The sequence below is a fragment of the Babylonia areolata genome, chromosome 10 (genome assembly GCF_041734735.1).
Source record: "Babylonia areolata isolate BAREFJ2019XMU chromosome 10, ASM4173473v1, whole genome shotgun sequence".
Lineage (NCBI taxonomy): Eukaryota > Metazoa > Mollusca > Gastropoda > Neogastropoda > Buccinidae > Babylonia > Babylonia areolata.
This window is the reverse complement of record NC_134885.1, coordinates 12,047,181-12,055,000: the sequence shown is the minus strand read 5'-3', so window position 1 is coordinate 12,055,000 and position 7,820 is coordinate 12,047,181. Positions and strand designations below refer to the sequence as shown.

Below are 7,820 nucleotides of genomic sequence, written 5' to 3'. Positions count from 1 at the left end.
GGCATCACCCACAGCAGCAGCACAGCAAAAACCGCATTGGAGAAGAGCAAACCACTGCAGTTTCCCATCTCACTTAAAGGCCAAGATGAAAACGAGTTCCCTGGATGAAATGTTGCCATCCAAAACGACAAAAAACCCACCACGACGATCACCACCACCACCAAAACCAACAGCAACATTGTTTGAACTTATTCTCGACTGCAAACAATTCTCAAACAAGAAAATGCATGCTTATATAATCAAATAACAGCCGGGTGGGGAAAATAATGCAACAAAGAAAGATGATTATCAGCAAACGATAAATTAGCAAGCCAACTAAAAGGGGGTGGGGTGGTGGGTGGGTTGGTGGTGGGGAGCTATCTTTATTGATTTAACCAATAAAATAATTCTTATATTGCAACGATTAAATCAGCTAACCAACTAAAGGGGGGGGGGGGGGTGGAGGGTTGGGGGGGCAAGGGGGTGGGGGGGGGGCGGCGGTTGGTGGTGGTGGGAAGCTATCTTTATTAATTTTAACCAATGAAATAATTCATATTATATTCATATTATACTTATATTTGTTTTTATATCTTAGTTATGTATCTGGCTGAGATCCAAGTGGATGTTTTTTTTTGTACGCTGGAAAGTCTGTCCTTTGACCCTGCTCCATTGTCCAGAGAACCTGCAACAGTAGTTTATTGGATGGTTATTTAGACGTATTGGTATTGTCAGTTTGTGGTGTGTGTGTGTGTGTGTGTGTGTGTGTGTGTGTGTCGTTCTTTAGTTTAGTGTCTTTTCACTATCAGTGATATTAGACGATTAAAAAAGAAAGAAAAAAAAGAAAGAAAAAAAAAAAGAAAGAAAAAAAGTGGGGTGGAGTGGGGCGAGGGGAAAGAGAAGTCAGGATAATACAGAAAAGGTAGAAAACTATTAAGAAATGCATAACTAACATGAGCTTCAGTTTCAGTTTCAGTAGCTCAAGGAGGCGTCACTGCGTTCGGACAAATCCATATACGCTACACCACATCTGCCAAGCAGATACCTGACCAGCAGCGTAACCCAACGCGCTTAGTCAGGCCTTGAGAACTAACATGAAATTAGCTTGCATGAAATTAGCTTTAACAGTAACAATTCAATAATGATGATAATAACTAAAACCATTAACATAATTATGAAGTACATCAAAGGAATGTAGAAATAGGGCTATGAACTAATGCCTTGGAAAGTTCTACTGAAAGAACCTCGTTTGAAATAACTTCCCCCAAATCATCTGCAGAATAGTTACTCTCTGTGAAATACTTGGGCAAGAAGATACGTAACTGCTGACATTGAAACAAACTATGATGCAAGCCGAACTGCTTACCACAAATACATATAACATTTTTACTATATTTTGTCTTCAGCGCCGGAAGAAAGTAGAGGTTATTAATCTTGTATAGCAAGCTGATGAAGTCGGTATTTTTTCTTGAATAATATGTTCGGGGAATAATGTCCCTTTCTGTTTTGAAAACTTTGCCTTCCATCATTTATGAAATCGACCCCATGCTGTTTTTTCTAACATAGTGTATGCTTCCTTCACGGACAAGTAATTTTGTCGATTTTTCTGAATCTTGTGCTCCTCTTTTAGCTGCTTTATCAGCAGTTTCATTGCCATAAATGCCCACATGAGAAGGCACCCAACAAAAACTGTTATCAGTACCTTTAATCCTCAAACAATGTACCAAATGATATGCCTCAATAACTAAATCAGGTCTTGTTTCAAGGCTAAATGATTCTAGAGTATAAAGTACTGATTTGGAATCAACAAAGAATACTATTTTCAAGAAAACTATTTGATGGCTCAGCAAGTAGCTCAAAGCTTGTATAATAGCAACAAGTTCAGCCGTAAAAATGGAAAGATTCTTTCCAATAAAGTAAGATTTTTCAACTTCAAAAGCGGGAATAGAAAAAGCCGCGCCAGCATTTTTGTCATTAAGAACGGATCCATCTGTAAATATATGGAGAGTGTATGTGTGTGTGCGTGCGCGCGCACGTGTGTGTGACGTGCTGTGTGTGTGTGTGTGTGTGTGTGAATGTGTGTGTGTGGCTAGTGCGCGCGCGCGCGTGTGTGTGTTTGTGTGTGTGCGTGCGTGCGTGCCTGTGTATATGTGTATACATACGTGTATGCATGTGTGCGTGTGTGAGTACGTGAATATATTTTCTTGATGTGTGCGTGCGCGCGCGCGCGCGTGTGTGTGTGTGAGCGTGCGTGGGTGCGTGAGTGAGCGCGCATGTATGTGTGTGTGTATGCAGCACACATGCATGTACATATGTGTGTAAACATTTGGAAAACACACATTCCTGCCCAAACATACAGCGTGAGTGAGCGCGCATGTATGTGTGTGTGTATGCAGCACACATGCATGTACATATGTGTGTAAACATTTGGAAAACACACATTCCTGCCCAAACATACATACACACACCCGACCCGAGCGAATACACACAGAGGCACACACACACACACACACACATACTAACACACACATCCTCTCCCCCCCCCCCTCTCCCTCACACATACCGACACCCCCCCCCCCCTTCTCCCCTTCACAGTTCTCACCCCCTCACCCCCTACACTGACCTTCCCTCTTACCCTCAATCACAGCCAACACTCTCAGTTCTCAGTCTCTCGTTCTCTCTCAGGATCGTTGTCGACGCGCGTGGATCTTTGCTAGTGTGCGTCGCATCCTTTCGACGAGCGCCGAGAGTCTGTCGGCGATGAGGGCATCGGCCATGCTATTGTCATCGTCGTCGTCGTCCTCCACCACCTCGGGCGCCATCTTGGTTCTCCTCGTCAAGGGAGAGAACTCGGAGAAGGGGGAGAACTCTGAAGGAGCCAAGCGCGGCGACTTTGACGTTGACGTTGTTGTTGGTGGTGGTGGTAGTGGTTGTTGCCGTTCGGGGCGTGTGGTTCGTGGGCGTGGGCGTGGGGGGGGGGGGGGGGAGGGAAGAAAACAGAGTTTTTGGTAAAGTTCGACTTTAACATCCTAACTTATTGCAGTGACCTATTTTACCCGCAATTTTTGTGCATGTACTATGAAACGTTATTACCGGCCATTAGTAGATGTTGTAACAACCCATGTTGGGTGGATTTCAACTCTCGTGTTGTAAGTAATTTTACTCTGCGGATTCAGTCATTTAACTCACGTGCCACCATCTTGCTTTTCCGTTTTCCCCCGTCCCACTGGCGGCAAACCATGAAGGCAACTAAATATCCACATTTCTTTCCCACTGAATACTTTTCCGTTTATAAGACGGAAAAAAACTCAGTTGTAAATTGGTTAATAATATTGTAATATGTACTCTGCATTTCTTCCCCTCCACTCTTAGACTGGCCTTCTTAACCGGTCTCTTGACACGAGGGGTGAGAAATGTAGAGTGAAGTGATGGCCTAGAGGTAACGCGTCCGCCTAGGAAGCGAGAGAATCTGAGCGCGCTGGCTCGAATCATGGCTCAGCCGCCGATATTTTCTCCCCCTCCACTAGACCTTGAGTGGTGGTCTGGACGCTAGTCTTTCGGATGAGACGATAAACCGAGGTCCCGTGTGCAGCATGCACTTAGCGCACGTAAAAGAACCCACGGCAACAAAAGGGTTGTTCCTGGCAAAATTATGAAGAAAAATCCACTTCGATAGGAAAAACAAATAAAACTGCACGCAGGAAAAAAAAGAAAAAGAAAAAAAAAAGGGTGGCGCTGTAGTGTAGCGACGCGCTCTCCATGGGGAGAGCAGCCCGAATTTCACACAGAGAAATCTGTTGTGATAAAAAGAAATACAAATACAAATACAAGTATGTATTACAATACCGTTTAAACAAATTTACGATTTTTCCGTCACAGTTACGACTTTTCCGTCTCAGTTGAGAACGAAACTGAATGGAAAGAACACAGGGGAAGAAATGTGGATATTGCCACCATGGAAAATGTAACCATTAGGTGGAGAAATTCAGGATGCTAAAAATTAATTGAACTGACACTACCCAAAGTTTTTATTTCGTCCATCACTCAGGCGATACAGACTGCGGTCAGCCAGTCAGTCAGTCAGCCAGCCAGTCAACCAGCCAGTCAGCCAACCAACCAACCAGCCAGTCAGTCAGTCAGTCATTGAGTCCAGTACAGCCAATCAGCTGGTAAGAGAGATGACGTAAGTAAGTAACCAAGGAATGAATGAATGAGTATGCACGTCTGTCATTCATTCATTCATTCAGTCAGTCATTTAGTCAATGTAAAACGTCGAGATAGAGAGCTATTGCCAGATAATCGTACCACGTCATCAGTGTATAGTGATATAGAATTTTCACTTGCATGGGGATGTGTGTGTGTGTGTGTGTGTGTGTGTGTGTGTGTGAGAGAGAGAGAGAGAGAGAGAGAGAGAGAGAGAGAGAGAGAGAAACAGAGACAGAGACACTGAGAGACAGGAGCAGAGAAAGAGATAGAGAAGAGAGAGCAGAGACAAAGTAACACACACACACACACACACACACACACACAGGCACAGAAAATTGAGAAGAGAAAGAGTTATTGAGATCTTGTTTTCAGACACTCTTGCATGCGGATTTGTGTGACCTTGTCTATCTATCTATATATCTATCTATCTACCGATTCATTATGATGATGATGAGAATGATGGTGATTTACTTATTTATGTATTTTTTTTAAACTGACGATACCATAGCCTATTGGACTGTTTTCAGAACTCCCACTTATTCATACAGTGAATATAAGTGAGCAGTAGGCTATCTAATGAATGAAAGCGAGAGAATATGATAGAATTTTGAATGGAAGAATGTGCAAGTATATGTCAGTGTCAGTGCCCAAGAAATACTCACCATTCTGGAAAATCGCTTTCGAAACTGGAAACAAATACACAAAAAGCTTAACATAATGATCTGTGTTAGCAAACGGAAGATACAGTGTTTTCAGTCTCTCACACACAGACAAGGAGATAGACAGAGAGGCAGAAAAAAAACACACACACGCATGCACTCACGCACGCACGCACACACACACACACACACACACACACACACACACACATGCACGCACTCATCCACCCACGCACCACCACACGCACACGCACACGACACTTGCAGAACTTCAACCTTGTCAAGAAAAAAAAGTTGATTTTTTTTTGGTCACCAAAAAGGAAAAGAGAAAGAGACAAGATAAGAAAAAAAGCTTACTCCATGGCAAGACAAAAAGACAAGAAAAATGCAAAATAGAAAAGAAAGAATAGAAAATAGGAAACACCCGGTAAAAATAGAAACGACAAGGTAAGCTAAAATATTACATTGTCAGACAATATGTAGCTACACACACACACACACACATGTATATATATACCTATATACATATACATACATACACACACACAAATATATATATATATATATATATATATGTGTGTGTGTGTGTGTGTGTGTGTGTGTGTGTGTGTGTGTAAACACCTACACTGCATGCAGTGCAATGCAAACCTAACTAAGATACAATGAAAGGCAAATACAGGGAAAAGAACAACAACAACAACAACAACAAAACAAAACTTAAGACACAAACACATAAATCAAGGCAACGCAATTTATCAGGGACAGAAAGGCCAGACAAAACAGCGAAACAATACAAAACAGAAGACAAGGTAGGCAGACAGTTTCAGTTTCAGTTTCGGTTTCAAGGACTGATGCGTCAAAGCGCGCGAACTTATATCCATATACGCTACGCTACACCACAACCACATCATCGTCAAAGCAGGTCAGGCGATATTTTGAAGATGGCAGTGCAATACAAAGCAAGATGTGCAAACACTCTGCAGAAGACGATGCAAAGGGAAGCAAGATATGTAGACATTCTATAGAAGGCAATGCAATACAGAGAAAGATTTGTAGACATTCTGTAGAAGGCAATGTAATACAGAGAAAGATTTGTAGACATTCTGTAGAAGGCAATGCAATACAGAGAAAGATTTGTAGACATTCTGTAGAAGGCAATGTAATACAGAGAAAGATTTGTAGACATTCTGTAGAAGGCAATGTAATACAGAAAAAGATTTGTAGACATTCTACAGAAGGCAATGTAATACAGAGGAAGATTTGTAGACATTCTATAGAAGGCAATGTAATACAGAGAAAGATTTGTAGACATTCTATAGAAGGCAATGTAATACAGAGAAAGATTTGTAGACATTCTATAGAAGGCAATGTAATACAGAGAAAGATTTGTAGACATTCTATAGAAGGCAATGTAATACAGAGGAAGATTTGTAGACATTCTATAGAAGGCAATGTAATACAGAGAAAGATTTGTAGACATTCTGTAGAAGGCAATGTAATACAGAGAAAGATTTGTAGACATTCTATAGAAGGCAATGTAATACAGAGAAAGATTTGTAGACATTCTGTAGAAGACAATGTAATACAGAGAAAGATTTGTAGACATTCTATAGAAGGCAATGCAATACAAAGCAAGACTTGTAGACATTCTATAGAAGACAAGGCAATACAAAGCAAGATTTGTAGACATTCTATAGAAGACAATGCAATAGGAAGCAAGATTTGTAGACATTCTATAGAAGACAATGCAACACAAAGCAATATATGTAGAATTTCAGTAGAAGGCTGTGCAATACAAAGCAAAATTTGTAGACATTCTATAGAAGACAATGCAATAAGAAGCAGGATTTGTAGACATTCTGTAGGAGGCAATGCAATACAAAGCAAGATTTGTAGACATTCTATAGAAGACAATGCAACACAAAGCAATATATGAAGACTTTCAGAAGAAGGCTGTGCAATACAAATCAAGATTTGTAGACATTCTATAGAAGACAATGCAATAAGAAGCAGGATTTGTAGACATTCTGCAGGAGGCAATGCAATACAAAGAAAGATTTGTAGACATTCTATAGAAGACAATGCAGTACAAAGCAAGATGTGCAAACACTCTGTAGAATGTAATGCAATAGAAAGCAAGCAAGATAGTCCAAACATTTTGTGGAAGGCAATGCAATACAAAGCAAGATTTGTAGACATTCTATAGAAGACAATGCAATAGGAAGCAAGGTTTGTAGACATTCTGTAGAAGGCTGTGCAATACAAAGCAAGATTTGTAGAGATTCTATAGAAGGCAATGCAGTACAAAGCAAAATTTGTAGACATTCTATAGAAGACAAGGCAATAGGAAGCAAGATTTGTAGACATTCTGTAGGAGGCAATGCAATACAAAGCAAGATTTATAGACATTCTGTAGAAAGCAATACAGCACAAAGCAAGATTTGTAGACATTCTATAGAATACAATGCAATAAGAAGCAAGATTTGTAGATATACTGCAGGAGGCAATGCAATACAAAGCAAGATTTGTAGACATTCTATAGATATAGAAGACGATGCAATACAAAGCAAGATATGTAGACATTCTGTAGAAGGCAATTCAACAGAAAGCAATATTTACTTTGCATTGTATTGCCTTGGGACTGTATTGTATAACTCTTTCGGCTCAACAGATTTCTCTGTGTGAAATTCGGGCCTGTCTCCCCAGGGAGAGGAGCGTGGCTACACTGAGAGCGCCACCCTTTTTTCCCCTTCCCTTTTTTGTGTTGTATTTTTTTTTCCTGTTTCCAATCTTTATTTGTTTTCCTAACGAGGTGGATTTTTCCGCACAATTCTGCCAGGGACAACCCTGTTTTTTTTTGTTGCCGTGGGTTCTTTTACGTGTGCTAAGTGCATGCTGCACACAAGACGTCGGTTTATCGTCTCATATCCGAATGACTAGCGTCCAGACCGCCACTTAAGGTCTAGTGGAGGGGCGCCG

At 41.0% G+C, this 7,820-nt stretch overlaps 1 long non-coding RNA gene across 1 annotated transcript in view; it reads right to left on the bottom strand.

Moving 5' to 3' along the window:
- Positions 1–465: 465 nt before the first annotated feature.
- LOC143286455 (uncharacterized) overlaps positions 466–7,820 on the bottom strand; it is an 11,347-nt gene continuing 3,992 nt past the window's right edge. Inside the window, exons 3-5 of the long non-coding RNA XR_013055822.1 lie at positions 4,845–4,868; positions 2,612–2,867; positions 466–661 (exon numbers count right to left, since the gene is read on the bottom strand). This is a non-coding gene — a long non-coding RNA (uncharacterized LOC143286455). The remainder of the gene's footprint in view (positions 662–2,611; positions 2,868–4,844; positions 4,869–7,820) is intronic.